The sequence below is a fragment of the Panulirus ornatus genome, chromosome 11 (genome assembly GCF_036320965.1).
Source record: "Panulirus ornatus isolate Po-2019 chromosome 11, ASM3632096v1, whole genome shotgun sequence".
Taxonomy (NCBI): Eukaryota; Metazoa; Arthropoda; class Malacostraca; order Decapoda; family Palinuridae; genus Panulirus; species Panulirus ornatus.
Window position 1 is genome coordinate 27079798 of NC_092234.1, and position 17257 is coordinate 27097054.

General features: G+C 42.0%; 1 pseudogene; it reads left to right on the forward strand.

The window, feature by feature from the left end:
• The first annotated feature begins 3231 nt into the window (after window positions 1-3231).
• Window positions 3232-17257, forward strand: part of LOC139751138 (NADH-ubiquinone oxidoreductase chain 1-like) — a 198260-nt pseudogene continuing 184234 nt past the window's right edge.

The window sequence follows — 17257 nt, forward strand, 5'->3', positions numbered from 1 at the left end:
TGTTTTGGGAGCAGCTGAGTGAGTGTGTTAGTAGTTTTGATGCACAAGACAGGGTTATAGTGATGGGCGATTTGAATGCAAAGGTGAGTAATGTGGAAGTTGAGGGAATAATTGGTGTACATGGGGTGTTCAGTGATGTAAATGGAAATGGTGAAGAGCTTGTAGATTTATGTGCTGAAAAAGGACTGGTGATTGGGAATACCTAGTTTAAAAAGAGAGATATGCATAACTATACATATGTAAGTAGGAGAGATGGCCAGAGAGTGTTATTGGATTACGTGTTAATTGATAGGCACGCGAAAGAGAGACTTTTGGATGTTAATGTGCTGAGAGGTGCAACTGGAGGGATGTCTTATCATTATCTTGTGGAGGCGAAGGTTAAGATTTATAGAGGTTTTCAGAAAAGAAGAGAGAATGTTGGGATGAAGAGAGTGGTGAGAGTAAGTGAGCTTAGGAAGGAGACTTGTGTGAGGAAGTACCAGGAGAGAATGAGTACAGAATGGAAAAAGGTGAGAACAAAGGACATAAGGGAAGTGGGGGAGGAATGGGATGTATTTAGGGAAGCAGTGATGGCTTGCGCAAAAGATGATTGCGACATGAAAAGCGTGGGAGATGGGCAGATTAGAAAGGGTAGTGAGTGGTGGGATGAAGAAGTAAGATTGTTAGTGAAAGAGAAGAGAGAGGCATTTGGACAATTTTTGCAGGGAAATAATGCAAATGAGTGGGAGATGTATAAAAGAAAGAGGCAGAAGGTCAAGAGAAAGGTGCAAGAGGTGAAAAAGAGGGTAAATGAGAGTTGGGGTGAGAGAGTATCATTAATTTTTAGGGAGAATAAAAAGATGTTTTGGAAGGAGGTAAATAATGTGCACAACACAAGGGAATCAATGGGAATTTAAGTGAAGGGGCTAATGGGTAGGTGATAACAAGTAGTGGTGATGTGAGGAGATGGAATGAGTATTTTGAAGGTTTGTTGAATGTGTTTGATGATAGAGTGGCAGTTATAGGGTGTTTTGGTCGAGGTGGTGTGCAAAGTGAGAGGGTTAGAGAGAATGATTTGGTAAACAGAGAAGAGGTAGTAAAAGCTTTGCGGAAGATGAAAGCCGGTAAGGCAGTGGGTTTGGATGGTATTGCAGTGGAATTTATTAAAAAAGGGGGTGACTGTATTGTTGACTGGTTGGTAAGGTTATTTAATGTATGTATGACTCATGGTGAGGTGCCAGAGGATTGGAGGGTTGCTTGCATAGTGCCATTGTACAAAGGCAAAGGGGATGAAAGTGAGTGCTCAAATTACAGAGGTATAAGTTTGTTGAGAATTCCTGGGAATTTATATGGGAGGGTATTGATTGAGAGGGTGAAGGCATGTACAGAGCATCAGATTGGGGAAGAGCAGTGTGGTTTCAGAAGTGGTAGAGGATGTGTGGATCAGGTGTTTGCTTTGAAGAATGTATGTGAGAAATACTTAAAAAAGCAAATGGATTTGTATGTAGCATTTATGGATCTGCAGAAGGCATATGATAGAGTTGATAGAGATGCTCTGTGGAAGGTATTAAGAATATATGGTGTTCCCACACCAAGTTTTTATCAAGGATGTAAGGCATGTGTACGTGTAGGGAGAGAGGAAAGTGATTGGTTTTCAGTGAAAGTAGGTTGTGGCAGGGGTGTGTGATGTCTCCATAGTTGTTTAATTTATTTATGGATGGGGTTGTTAGGGAGGTGAATGCAAGAGTTTTGGAAAGAGGGGCAAGTATGCAGTCTGTTGTGGATGAGAGAGCTTGGGAAGTGAGTCAATTGTTGTTTGCTGATGATAGAGCGTTGGTGGCTGATTTCTGTGAGAAACTGCAGAAGCTGGTGACTGAGTTTGGGAAAGTGTGTGAAATAAGAAAGCTGAGAGTAAATGTGAATAAGAGCAAGCTTATTAGGTACAGTAGGGTTGAGGGACAAGTCAATTGGGAGGTAAATTTGAATAGAGAAAAACTGGAGGAAGTGAAGTGCTTTAGATATCTGGGAGTGGATTTGGCAGCGGATGGAACCATGGAAGCGGAAGTGAATCATAGGGTGGGGGGAGGGGGCGAAAGTTCTGGGAGCGTTGAAGAATGTGTGGAAGTCGAGAACGTTATCTTGGAAAGCAAAAATGGGTATGTTTGAAGGAATAGTGGTTCCAACAATGTTATATGGTTTATAGGCGTGGACTATGAATAGAGCTGTGCGGAGAAGGGTGGATGTGCTGGAAATGAGATGTTTGAGGACAGTATGTGGTGTGAGGTGGTTTGATCGAGTAAGTAATAATAGGGTAAGAGAGATGTGTGGAAATAAAAAGAGTGTGGTTGAGAGAGCAGAAGAGGGTGTTTTGAAATGGTTTGGTCACATGGAGAAAATGAGTGAGGAAAGATTGACCAAGAGGATATATGTGTCAGAGGTGGAGGGAATGAGGAGAAGTGGGAGACCAAATTGGAGGTGGAAAGATGGAGTGATAAAGATTTTGAGTGATCGGGGCCTGAACATGCAGTAGGGTGAAAGGCGTGCAAGGAATAGAGTGAATTGGAACGATGTGGTATACCGGGGTCGACGTGCTGTCAATGGATTGAACCAGGGCATGTGAAGCGTCTGGGGTAAACCATGGAAAGTTCTGTGGGGCCTGGATGTGGAAAGGGAGCTGTGGTTTCAGTGCATTATTACATGACAGCTAGAGACAGAGTGTGAATGAATGTGGCCTTTGTAGTCTTTCCTAGCGCTACCTCACCCACATGAGGGGGGGAGGGTGTTTTTATTTCATGTGTGGCGGGGTGGCGATGGGAATGAATAAAGGCAACCAGGATGAATTATGTACATGTGTATATATGTATATGTGTGTGTGTATATATATGTATATGTGATGTATAGGTATGTATATTTGTTTTTGTGGACGTGTATGTATATACATGTATATGTGGGTGGGTTGGGCTATTCTTTCATATGTTTCTTTGCACTACCTCGCTAACGCGGGAGACAGCGACAAAGCAAAATGATAAATAAATATATTTTGGCTAATGAATTTTAAAGATAAGTTATATGTTTGGTGTTATTAAACTAGAATATTTTGTTGGGGCGACAGGAGTATAATAAGTAACTGCTTTGTTTATAAAAATTAATTATTTTTATTTTGAAAACTATAAAAATCCTCTATCAGAGAAACCAGATTAAGTTACTTTAGGGATAACAGCATAATCTTTTTTTGAGAGTCATTTAGAAAAAATGGTTTGCGACCTCGATGTTGACTTAACGATCCTTAATGGCGTAGGGGCTGTTAAAGGAGGTCTGTTCGACCTTCACATCTTTACATTATTTGAGTTCTTTTTGTATGAAAGGATATAGAAATTGAAATAATTTTTTGATATAGAATATTACTTTGGCAGAATTTATGGATTAGATATAGGATCTAATTGTATAGAATTTAATGTCTATAGATAATATGCTAACTTGTTTATTTTTGGTTACAAGTTATGTCAATTATTTTTATTATTTCAGCTTTAAAATATTTGTTAGTTATTATTTGTGTACTAGTTGCTGTAGCATTTGCAACTTTGTTAGAGCGAAAAGTTTTAGGATATGTACAAATTCACAAAGGTCCTAGTAATGTGGGGATTGCTGGAATTTTGCAACCTTTCTCTGATACTTTGAAGTTATTTTCTAAGGAACAAACCTTTCCAACTTTGTCTAATTTTTTTGTATATTATTTATCTCCTGTGTTCAGTTGAACTGTTTCTTTAGTTGGATGGTCTGTTATGCCTGATGAGCTTGGTATAATGAATTTTTATATAGGAGCTTTGTTTTTTATGTTGTTTGAGATTGGGGGTCTACCCTGTTATGATGGTTGGATGATCTTCAAATAGTACATATTCTTTGTTAGGAAGCTCATGTGCTGTAGCTCAAACCATCTCTTATGAAGTTAGTTTAGCTTTGGTGTTTCAGATATTTACTTTTGACAGAAGGACTTAATTTAGAGTTTTTTAGATTATATCAAGAGAAGGTTTGATTTTTGTGACTTACTGTGCCTTTAAAGGGAGTATGGTTGGCATTGTGTTTAGCTGAAACTAATCACACTCCTTTTGATTTTGCTGAAGGTGAATCTGAATTGGTTTCTGGATTTAATACTGAATGTAGTGGAGGTGGATTTGCTTTGATTTCTATATTAGAGTGTAGAAGAATTTTTGATTTTATTTATTCATTATTTTTTTTTTTTGATTGATATGGGTAAAACTGAAAGTGGATGGAGAGAGATGGGTGATTATTGGAGCAGCTGAGTGAGTGTGTTAACAGTTTTGATGCACGAGACCGGGTTATAGAGATGGGTGATTTGAATGCAAAGAAGAGTGGTGTGGCAGTTGAGGGAATAATTGGTGTACATGAGGTGTTCAGTGTTGTAAATGGAAGTAGTGAAGAGCTTGTAGATTTGTGTGCTGAAAAAGGACTGGTGACTGGGAATACCTAGTTTAAAAAGAGAGATATACATAAGTATATCTCCTCTATCCCTAGGGATAGGAGAGAAAGAATACTTGTCATGCATTCCTCATGTGTCATAGAAGGCGACTAAAGGGGACTTGAGCAGGGGGCTAGAAACCCTCCCCTCCTTGTATTTTAACTTTCTAAATGGGGAAACAGAAGGAGTCACGCAGGGAGTGCTCATCCTCCTCGAAGGCTCAGATTGGGGTGTCTAAATGTGTGTGGATGTAACCAAGATGAGAAAAAAGGAGAGATAAGTAGTATGTTTGAGGAAAGGAACCTGGATGTTTTGGCTCTGAGTGAAGTGAAGCTCAAGGGTAAAGGGAAAGAGTGGTTTGGGAATGTCTTGGGAGTAAAGTCAGGGGTTAGTGAGAGGACAAGAGCAAGGGAAGGAGTAGCACTAATCCTGAAACAGGAGTTGTGGGAGTATGTGATAGAGTGTAAGAAAGTAAACTCTAGATTGATATGGGTAAAACTGAAGGTGAATGGAGAGAGATGGGTGATTATTAGTGCATATGCACCTGGGCACGAGAAGAAAGATCATGAGAGGCAGGTGTTTTGGGAGCAGCTGAATGAGTGTGTTAGTAGTTTTGATGCATGAGACCGGGTTATAGTGATGGGTGATTTGAATGCAAAGGTGAATAATATGGCAGTTGAGTGAATAATTGGTGTATATGGGGTGTTCAGTGTTGGAAATGGAAATGGTGAAGAGCTTGTAGATTTATGTGCTGAAAAAGGACTGGTGATTGGGAATACCTGGTTTAAAAAGAGAGATATACATAAGTATACGTATGTAAGTAGGAGAGATGGCCAGAGAGCGTTATTGGATTACAAGTTAATTGATAGGCGTGCGAAAGAGAGACTTTTGGATGTTAATGTGCTGAGAGGTGCAACTGGAGGGATGTCTGATCATTATGTTGTGGAGGCGAAGGTGAAGATTTGTAGAGGTTTTCAGAAAAGAAGAGAGAATTTTGGGGTGAAGAGAGTGGTGAGAGTAAGTGAGCTTGGGAAAGAGACTTGTGCGAGGAAGTACCAGGAGAGACTGAGTGCAGAATGGAAAAAGGTGAGAACAAAGGAGGAAAGGGGAGTGGGGGAGGAATGGGATGTATTTCGGGAAGCAGTTATGGCTTGTGCAAAAGATGCTTGTGGCATGAGAAGAGTGGGAGGTGGGCATATTAGAAAGGGTAGTGAGTGACGGGATGAAGAAGTACGATTATTAGTGAAAGAGAAGAGAGAGGCATTTGGATGATTTTTGCATGGAAATAATGGAAATGACTGGTAGATGTATAAAAAAAAGAGGCAGGAGGTCAAGAGAAAGGTGCAAGAGGTGAAAAAGAAGGCAAATGAGAGTTGGGGTGAGAGAATATCATTAAATTTTAGAGAGCAAAGTTGAGGGTTGAGGGTCAAGTGAATTGGGAGGTAAGTTTGAATGGAGAAAAACTGGAGGAAGTGAAGTGTTTTAGATATCTGGGAGTGGATTTGGCAGCGGATGGAACCATGGAAGCAGAAGTGAATCATAGGGTGGGGGAGGGGGCAAAAATTCTGGGAGCCTTGAAGAATGTGTGGAAGTTGAGAACATTATCTCGGAAAGCAAAAATGGGTATGTTTGAAGGAATAGTGGTTCGAGCAATGTTGTATGGTTGTGAGGCTTAGGCTATGGATAGAGCTGTGCACAGGAGGGTGGATGTGCTGGAAATGAGATGTTTGAGGACAATATGTGGTGTGAGGTGGTTTGATCGAGTAAGTAGTAATAGGGTAAGAGAGATGTGTGGTAATAAAAAGAGTGTGGTTGAGAGAGCAGAAGAGGGTGTTTTGAAATGGTTTGGTCACATGGAGGGAATGAGTCAGGGAAGATTGACAAAGAGGATATATATGTCAGAGGTGGAGGGAAAGAGGAGAAGTGGGAGACCAAATTGGAGGTGGAAAGATGGAGTGAAAAAGATTTTGAGTGATCGGGGCCTGAACATGCAGGAGGGTGAAAGGCGTGCAAGGAATAGAGTGAATTGGAACGATGTGGTATACCGGGGTTGACGTGCTGTCAGTGGATTGAACCAGGGCATGTGAAGCGTCTGGGGTAAACCATGGAAAGTTCTGTGGGGCCTAGATTTGGAAAGGGAGCTGTGGTTTCGGTGCATTATTACATGACAGCTAGAGGCTGATTGTGAACGAATTGGGCCTTTGTTGTCTTTTCCTAGCGCTACCTCGCTCACATGAGGGGGGAGGGGGTTGTTATTCCATGTGTGGCGGGGTGGCGATGGGAATGAATAAAGGCAGACAGTATGAATGATGTACATGTCTATATATGTATATGTCTGTTTGTGTATACATATATATATATATATGTATACATTGAGTTGTATAGGTATGTATATTTGCGTGTGTGGATGTGTATGTATATACATGTGTATGTGGGTTATCCCTGGGGATAGGGGATTACGAATACTTCCCACGTATTCCCTGCGTGTCATAGAAGGCGTCTAAAAGGGGAGGGAGCGGGGGGCTGGAAATCCTCCCCTCTCGTTTTTTTTTTTTTTTTTTTTTTTTCCAAGGAAGGAACAGAGGGGGCCAGGTGAGGATATTCCAAAAAAGGCCCAGTCCTCTGTTCTTGGCGCTACCTTGCTAACGCGGGAAATGGCAAATGGTTTGAAAGAAAGAAAGTGAATGTGGGTGGGTTGGGCCATTCTCTCGCCTGTTTCCTTGTGCTATCTCGCAAACGCGGGAGACAGCGACAAAGCAAAATAAATAAATATAGAATATAGATATTTTGGGGAGAATAAAAAGATGTTTTGGAAGGAGTGCGTAAGATAAGGGAACAAATGGGAACATCAGTGAAGGGGGCTAATGGGGAGGTGATAAATAGTGGTGATGTGAGAAGGAGATGGAGTGAGTATTTTGAAGGTCTGTTGAATGTGTTTCGTGATAGAGTGGCAGATATAGGGTTTTTAGGTCGGGGTGGTGTACAAAGTGAGAGGGTTAGGGAGAATGATTTGGTAAACACAGAAGAGGTAGAAAAAGCTTTGTGGATGATGAAAGCCGGCAATGCGGCGGGTTTGGATGGTATTGCAGTGGAATATATTAAAAAAGAGGGTGATTGTATTGTTGACTGGTTGGTAAGATTATTCCATGTATGTATAACTCATGGTGAGGTGCCTGAGGACTAGCGGAATGCTTGCATAGTGCCATTGCACAAAGGCAAAGTGGATAAGAGTGAGTGCTCAAATTACAGAGGTATAAGTTTGTTGAGTATTCCTGGGAAATGATATGGGAGGGTATTGATTGAGAGGGTGAAGGCATGTACAGAGTATCAGATTGGGGAAGAGCAATGTGGTTTCAGAAGTGGTAGAGGATGTGTGGATCAGGTGTTTGCTTTGAAAAATGTATGTGAGATGTTTTAGATGTGGTAGAGGATGTGCGGATCAGGTGTTTGCTTTGAAAAATGCATGTGAGAAATACTTAGAAAAGCAAATGGATTTGTTTGTAGCATTTATGGATCTGGAGAAGGCATATGATAGAGTTGATAGAGATGCTCTGTGGAAGGTATTAAGAATATATGGTGTGGGAGGTAAGAATGTAAGGCATTTGTATGTGTAGGAAAAGAGGAAAGTGATTGGTTCTCAGTGAATGTTGGTTTGCTCAGGGTTATGTGATGTCTCCATGTTTATTTAATTTGTTTATGGATGGGGTTGTTAGGGAGGTGAATGCAAGAGTTTTGGAAAGAGGGGCAAGTATGCAGTTTGTTGTGGATGAGAGAGCTTGGGAAGTGAGTCATTCGTTGTTCGCTGGTGATTCAGCGCTGGTGGCTGATTCGTGTGAGAAACTGTAGGAACTGGTGACTGAGTTTGGTAAAGTGTGTAAAAGGAGAAAGCTGAGAGTAAATGTGAATAAGAGCAAGGTTATTAGGTACAGTAGGGTTGAGGGACAAGTCAATTGGGAGGTAAGTTTGAATGGAGAAAAACTGGAGGAAGTGAATTGTGTTAGATGTCTGTGAGTGGATTTGGCAGCGGATGGAACCATGAAAGCAGAAGTGAATCATAGTGTGGGGGAGGGGGCGAAAGTTCTGGGAGCGTTGAAGAATGTGTGGAAGTCGAGAACGTTATCTTGGAATGCAAAAATGGGTATGTTTGAGGGAATAGTGGTTCCAACAATGTTATATGATTACGAGGCGTGGGCTATGGATAGAGTTGTGCGGAGGAGGGTAGATGTGCTGGAAATGAGATGTTTGAGGACAATATGTGGTGTGAGGTGGTGTGATTGAGTAAGTGATGAAAGGGTAAGAGAGAGCTGTGGTAATAGAGTGTGGTTGAGAGAGCAGAAGAGGGTGTTTTGAAATAGTTTCATCGCATAGAGTGGAGTGAGGAAAGATTGACAAAGAGGATATATGTGTCACAGGTGGAGGGAACGATGAAAAGTGGGAGACCAAATTGGAGGTGGAAAGATGGAGTGAAAACGATTTTGAGTGATCGGGGCCTGAACATGCAAGAGGGTGAAAGGTGTGCAAGGAATAGAGTGAATTGGAATGCTGTGGTATATTGGGATCGACGTGCTGTCAATGGATTGAACCAGGTCATGTGAAGTGTCTGGGGTAAACCATGGAAAATTTTGTGGGGCCTGGACGTAGAAAGGGAGGTGTGGTGTCGGTACATTATACATGACAACTAGAGAGTGAGTGTGAATGAATGTGGCCTTTGTTGTCTTTTCCTAGCACTTCCTCGCACACATGCGGGAGGAGGGGATTTTCATTTCATATGTGGAGGGGTAGCGACGGGAATGAATTAAGGGCAGGCTGTATGAATTATGTACATGTGTATATATGTATATGTCTGTATGTGTATATATCTATGTATACATTGAGATATATAGATATGTATGTGTGCTGTGTGTTGACATGTATGTATATACATGTGTATGTGGGTGGGTTTAGGTATTCTTTTGTCTGTTTCTTTGCGCTACCTCGCTAACGTGGGAGACAGCGACAAAGTATAATAAATGAATTATAAATGTATGTAAGTAGGAGAGATGGCCAGAGAGCATTATTGGATTACGTGTTAATTGATAGGCGCATGAAAGAGAGACTTTTGGATGTTAATGTGCTGAGAGGTGCAACTGGAGGGATGTCTGATCATTATCTTGTGGAGGCGAAAGTGAAGATTTGTAGAGGTTTTCAGAATAGAAGAAAGTAGTGAGAGTAAGTGAGCTTGGGAAGGAAACTTGTGGGAGGAAGCACCAGGAGAGACTGAGTGCAGAACGGGAAAAGGTGAGAGCAAATGATGTAAGGGGAGTGGGAGAGGAATGGGAGGTATTTAAGGAAGCAGTAATGGCTTGCGCAAAAGATGCTTGTGGCATGAGAAGCGTGGGAGGTGGGCAGGTTAGAAAGGGTAGTGAGTGGTGGGATGAAGAAGTAAGATTATTAGTGAAAGAGAAGAGAGAGGCATTTGGATGATTTTTGCAGGGAAATAGTGGAAATGACTGGGGGGTGCATAAAAAAAAGAGGCAGGAGGTCAAGAGAAAGGTGCAAGAGGTGAAAAAGAGGGCAAATGAGAGTTGGGGTGAGAGAGTATCATTAAATTTTAGGGGGAATAAAAGATGTTTTGGAAGTAGGTAAATAAAGTGCGTAAGACAAGAGAACAAATGGGAACATCGGTGAAGGGGGCTAAAGGGGAGGTAATAACAAGTAGTGGTGATGTGAGAAGGAGATAGAGTGATTATTTTGAAGGTTTGTTGAATGTGTTAGATGATAGAGTGACAGATATAGTGTGTTTTGGTTGAGATGGTGTGCGAAGTGAGAGGGTCAGGGAAAATGATTTGGTAAACAGAGAAGAGGTAGTGAAAGCTGGCAAGGCGGTGGGTTTAGATGGTATTGCAGTGGAATTTAAAAAAGGGGGTGACTGTGTTGTTGACTGGTTGGTGAGGATATTCAATGTATGTATGGCTCGTGGTGAAATGCCTGAGGATTGGCAGAATGCATTCATAGTGCCATTGTACAAAGGCAAAGAGGATAAAGGTGGTGAGTGTTCAAATTACAGAGGTATGTTTGTTGAGTATTCCTAGGAAATTATTATTTTATTTTTATTATTATACTTTGTCGCTGTCTCCCACGTTAGCGAGGTAGCACAAGGAAACAGATGAAAGAATGTCCTAACCCACCCACATACACATGTATATGCATACACGTCCACACATGCACATATACATACCTATACATCTCAATGTACACATATATATACACACAGACATATACATATATACACATGTACATAGTTCATACTGTCTGCCCTTATAAATTTCTGTCGCCTCCCCGCCACACATGAAATGACAACCCCCTCCCCCTGCATGTGAGCAAGGTAGTACTGGGAAAAGACAACAAAGGCCACATTCATTCACACTCAGTCTCTAGCTTTCATGTATAATGCACCGAAGCCACAGCTCCCTTTCCACATCCAGGCCCCACAAAACTTTCCATGGTTTGCCTCAGATGCTTCACATGCCCTGGTTCAATCCATTGACAGTACGTCGACCCCGGTATACCACATCGATCCAATTCACTCTATTCCTTGCCCGCCTTTCACCCTCCTGCATGTTCAGGCCCCGATCACTCAAAATCTTTTTCACTCCATCTTTCCACCTCCCACTTCTCCTCGTTCCCTCCACCTTTGGTACAAATATCCTCTTTGTCAATGTTTCCTGACTCATTCTCTCCATGTGACCAAACCATTTCACAGCACCATCTTCTGCTCTCTCAACCTCACTCATTTTATTACCACACATCTCTCTTACCATTTTATTACTTACCCGGTCAAACCACCTCACACAACATATTGTCCTCAAACATCTCATTTCCAGCACATCCACCCTCCTCCGCACAACTCTATCTATAGCCCACGCCTCGCAACTATGTAACATTGTTGGAACCACTATTCCTTCAAACATACTCATTTTTGCTTTCCAAGATAACATTCTCGACTTCCACACATTTTTCAACGCTCCCAGAACTTTCGCCCCTTCCCCCACCCTATGAGTCACTTCTGTTTCCTTGGTTCCATCCGCTGTCAAATCCACTCCCAGATATCTAAAACACTTCACTTCCTCCAGTTTCTCTCCATTCAAACTTACCTCCCAGTTGCCTTGTCCCTCAACGCTACTGAACCTAATAACCTTGCTCTTATTCATATTTACTCTCAGCTTTCTTCTTTCACACGCTTTACCAAACTCAGTCACCAGCTTCTACAGTTTCTCACCCGAATCAGCCACCAGCGCTGTATCATCAGCAAACAACAACTGACTTACTTCCCAAGCTCTCTTATCCACAACAGACTGCATACTTCCCCCCCTTTCCAAAACTCTTGCATTCACCTCCCTAACAACCCCATCCATAAACAAACTCAACAGCCATGGAGACATCATGCACCCCTATCGCAAACTTATATGGGAGGGTTTTGATTGAGAGGGTGAAGGCATGTGCACTGCATCAGATTGGAGAGGAGCAGTGTGGTTTCAGAAGTGGTAGAGGATGTGTGGATCAGGTGTTTGCTTTGAAGAATGGATGTGAGAAATACTTAGAAAAGCAAATGGATTTTTATGCAGCATTTATGGGCTGGAGAAGGCATATGACAGGGTTGATAGAGATGCTGTGTGGAAGGTATTAAGAATATATGGTGTTGGGGCAAATTGCTATAAGCATTGAAAAGTTTTTATCGATGATGTAAAGCATGTGTATGAGGAGGAAGAGAGGAAAGTGATTGGTTCTCGGTGAATGTCAGTTTGTGGCAGGTGTGCATGATGTCTCCATAGTTGTTTAATTTGTTTATGGATGGGGTTGTTAGGGAGGTGAATGTAATAGTTTTGGAGAGAGGGGTAAGTATAAAGTCTGTTGTGGATGAGAGGGCCTGGGAAGTGAGTCAGTTATTGTTCGCTGATGATACAACGCTGGTGGCTGATTCATGTGAGAAACTACAGAAGCTGGTGACTGGGTTTTGTGAAATGTGTGAAAGAAGAAAGCTGAGAGTAAATGTGAATAAGAGCAAGGTTATCAGGTCCAGTTGGGTTGAGGGACAAGTCCATTGGCAGTTTCAGTGGAGAAAAACTGGAGGAAGTAAAGTGGTTTAGATATTGAGAGTGGATTTGGCAGCAGATGGACCCATGGAAGCGGAAATGAGTCACAGGGTGGGGGAGGGGGCGAAAGTTCTAGGAGCGTTGAATGGGAGTGAGAAAGATTTTGAGCGATCGGAGCCTGAACATGCAAGAGGGTGAAAGGCGTGCAAGGAATAGAGTAAATTAGAATAATATGGTATACCGGGGTCAACGTGCTATCAATGGATTAAACCAGGGCATGTGAAGGTCTGGGGTAAACCATGGAAAGTTTTGTGGGGCTTGGATGTGGAAAGAGAGCTGTGGTTTCAGTGCATTATACATGACAGCTAGAGACTGAGTTTGAATGAATGTGGCCTTTGTTATCTTTTCCTAGCACTACCTAGCGTGCGTGTGGGGGGAGGGGGCTGTCATTTCATATGTGGCGGGATGGTGACGGGAATGAATAAAGGCAGCAAGTATGAATTATGTACATGTGTATATATGTATATGTCTGTGTGTATATATATGTATATATTGAAATGTATAGGTATGTATATGTGTGTGTATTTACGTGTGTTTATATACATGTGTATGTGGGTGGGTTGGGTCATTCTTTCGTCTATTTCCTTGCTCTACCTCGTCAAAGTATGATAAATAGATAATTAAATACTTTGTCGCTGTCTCCCGCGTTAACTATGTAGCGCAAGGAAACAGACGATAGAATGGCCCAACCCACCCCTATACACATGTATACACATACACGTCTACACATGCACATGTATATACCTATACATTTCAACGTATACATATATATACATACATTATTATTAGTGAAAGAGAAGAGAGAGGTATTTGGATGATTTTTGCAGGGAAGTAATGCAAATCAGTGGGAGATGTATAAAAGAAAGAGGCAGGAGGTCAAGTGAAAGGTGCAAGAGGTGAAAAAGAGGGCAAATGAGAGTTGGGGTGAGAGAGTATCATTAAATTTTAGGGAGGATAAAAAGATGTTTTGGAAGGAGGTAAATAAAGTGCGTAAGATAAGTGAACAAATGGGAACTTCAGTGAAGTGGGCTAATGGGGAGGTGATAACAAATAGTGGTGATGTGAGAAGGGGGTGGAGTGAGTATTTTGAAGTTTTGTTGAATGTGTTTGATGATAGAGTGGCAGATTTAGGGTGTTTTGGTCGAGGTGGTGTGCAAAGTGAGAGGGTTAGGGAAAATGATTTAGGTAAACAGAGAAGAGGTAGTAAAAGCTTTATGGAAGAAGAAAGCCGGCAAGGCAGTGGGTTTGGATGGTATTGCAGTGGAATTTATAAGAAAAGGGGATGACTGTGTCGTTGACTGGTTGGTAAGGTTATTCAATGTATGTATGATTCATGGTGAGGTGCCTGAGGATTGGCGGAATGCTTGCATAGTGCCATTGTACAAAGGCAAAGGGGACAATGGTGAGTGCTCAAATTACAGAGGTATAAGTTTGTTGAGTATTCCTGGTAAATTATATGGGAGGGTATTGATTGAGAGGGTGAAGGCATGTACAGAGCATCAGATTGGGGAAGAGCAGTGTGGTTTCAGAAGTGGTAGAGGATGTGTGGATCAGGTGTTTGCTTTGAGGAATGTATGTGGGAAATACCTAGAAAAGCAAATGGATTTGTATGTAGCATTTATGGATCTGGAGAAGGCATATGATAGAGTTGATAGAGATGCTCTGTGGAAGGTATTAAGAATATATGGTGTGGGAGGCAAGTTGTTAGAAGCAGTGAAAAGTTTTTATCGAGGATGTAAGGCATGTGTACGTGTAGGAAGAGAGGAAAGTGATTGGTTCTCAGTGAATGTAAGTTTGCGGCAGGGGTGTGTGATGTCTCCATGGTTGTTTAATTTGTTTATGGATGGGATTGTTAGGGAGGTGAATGGAAGAGTTTTGGAAAGAGGGGCAAGTATGAAGTCTGTTGTGAATGAGAGAGCTTGGTAAGTGAGTCAGTTGTTGTTTGCTGATAATACAGCGGAATACTGCAGAAGCTGGTGACTGAGTTTGGTGTGTGAAAGAAGAAAGCTGAGAGTAAATGTGAATAAGAGCAAGGTTATTGGGTACAGCAGGGTTGAGGGTTAAGTCAATTGGGAGGTAAGTTTGAATGAAGAAAAACTGGAGGAAGTGAAGTGTTTTAGATATCTGGGAGTGGATTTGGCAGCGGATGGAACCATGGAAGCGGAAGTGAATCATAGGGTAGGGGAGGGGGTGGAAATTCTGGGAGCGTTGAAGAATGTGCGGAAGTCGAGAACATTATCTCGTAAAGCAAAATTGGGTATGTTTGAAGGAATAGTGGTTCCAGCAATGTTGTATGGTTGCGAGGTTTGGGCTATGGGTAAAGTTGTGTGCAGGAGGGTGGATGTGCTGGAAATGAGATGTTTGTGGACAATATGTGGTGTAAGGTGGTTTGATCGAGTAAGTAATGTAAGGGTACGAGAGATGTGTGGTAATAAAAAGAGTGTGGTGGAGAGAGCAGAAGAGGGTGTTTTGAAATGGTTTGGTCAGAGATTGACCAAGAGGATGTATGTTTCAGAGGTGGAGGGACCGAGGAGAAGTGGGAGACCAAATTGGAAGTGGAAAGATGGAGTGAAAAAGATTTTGAGTGATCGGGGCCTGAACATGCAGGAGGGTGAAAGGCGTGCAAGGAATAGAGTGAATTGGAACGATGTGGTATACCGGGGTCGACTTGCTGTCAATGGATTGAACTAGGGCGTGTGAGGCGTCTGGGGTAAACCATGGAAAGTTCTGTGGGGCCTGGATGTGGAAAGGGAGCTGTGGTTTCGGTGCATTATTACATGACAGCTAGAGACTGAGTGTGAACGAATGTGGCCTTTGTTGTCTTTTCCTAGCGCTGAGTGTGAACGAATGTGGCCTTTGTTGTCTTTTCCTAGCGCTACCTCGCAGACATGAGGGGGGAGGGGGTTGTTATTTCATGTGTGGCAAGGTGGCGATGGGAATGAATAAAGGCAGACAGTTTGAATTATGTACATGTGTATATATGTATATGTCTGTGTGTATATATATATGTATACGTTGAGATGTATAGGTATGTATATTTGCGTGTGTGGACGTGTATGTATATACATGTGTATGTGGGTGGGTTGTGCTATTCTTTCGTCTGTTTCCTTGCGCTACCTCGCTAACGCGGGAGACAGCAACAAAGCAAAATAAATAAATATAAACATAGATATATACATAATTCAAATTACCTGCCTTTATTTATTCCTGGCGCCACCCCGCCACACATGAAATTATAACCCACTCTCCCGCACGCGTGCGAGGTAGAGCTAGGAAACGACAACAAAGGCCACATTCGTTAACTCTCAGTCTCTAGCTGCCATGTGTAATGCACCGAAACCACAGCTCCTTTTCCACATCCAGGCCCCTCTAAACTTTCCATGGTTTACCCGAGACGCTTCACATGCCCTGGTTCAATCCATTGACAGCACGTCGACCCCGGTGTACCACATCGTTCCAATTCACTCTATTTTTTGCACGCCTTTCACCCTCTTGGATGTTCAGGCCCTTATCGCTGAAAATCTTTTTCACTCCATTTTTCCACCTCCAGTTTGGTCTCCCACTTCTCCTTGACCCCTCCACCTCTGACACATATATCCTCTTTGTCAATCTTTCCTTTCATTCCACTCATTCTCTCCATTTGACCAAACCATTTCAATACACCATCTTCTGCCCTCTCAACCACACTCTCTTTATTACCATGCATCTCTCTTACTCTTTCATTACTTACTTGATCAAACCACCTCACACCACATATTGTCCTCAAACTTCTCACTTCCAACACATCCACCCTCCTCCACACAACTCTATCTATAGCCCATGCCTCGCAACCACATAACATTGTTGGAACCACTATTCCTTCAAACATACCCATTTTTGCTCTCCAAGATAAGGTTTTCACCCTCCACACATTCTTCAACATTGCCATAATTTTCGCCCCCTCCCCCACCCTGTTACTCACTTCCGCTTCCTTGGGTCCATCTGCTGCCAAATCCACTCCCAGATATATTTTTAGTTTTCTTTTCTATATTGAATTAGTGGGTATAGCTTTTTTTTTTTTTTTTTTTTTCAAAAGAAGGAACAGAGAAGGGGGCCAGGTGAGGATATTCCCTCAAAGGCCCAGTTCTCTATTCTTAACGCTACCTCGCTAATGCGGGAAATGGCGAAGTTTGAAAGAAAGAAGCTTTTGTTTTTATTTGAGTCCGTGGAACGTTACCTCGTTTTCATTATGATAAACTTATGTATCTGGCTTGAAAGACTTTCCTTCCAGATTCATTACATTATCATATTTTTTATGGGATTTAAATTCCTGTGTTATTGTTTGTTTTTTATTTAATTAGTATTTGATATAATGTATTCTAATCTTATCTAAGAAGATTATGTAGTGTTTGGGCAGATGCCCTCCTGAGGTCAAATTCCTTAGGAATAGAGATTTCTTTATTGAAAGATGCTCTCAAGTGGATCCTTTCCATAGGAGTATGAGCACATCAAGTGGCCTGTTTGTTTCTAGAGCCAGTGCACTTTTCCCAGAACTGTATTCAGTGGAACCAGATATATTTTTTTCCCTCAGTTCATCTAGGCCAGGTCTCCTGAAACAAACTGGTTTTTCATGGTTCATTGAAAGTGTTAACTCCCAGTAATATAACACCTTTGGTCAGAGACCCCCAGC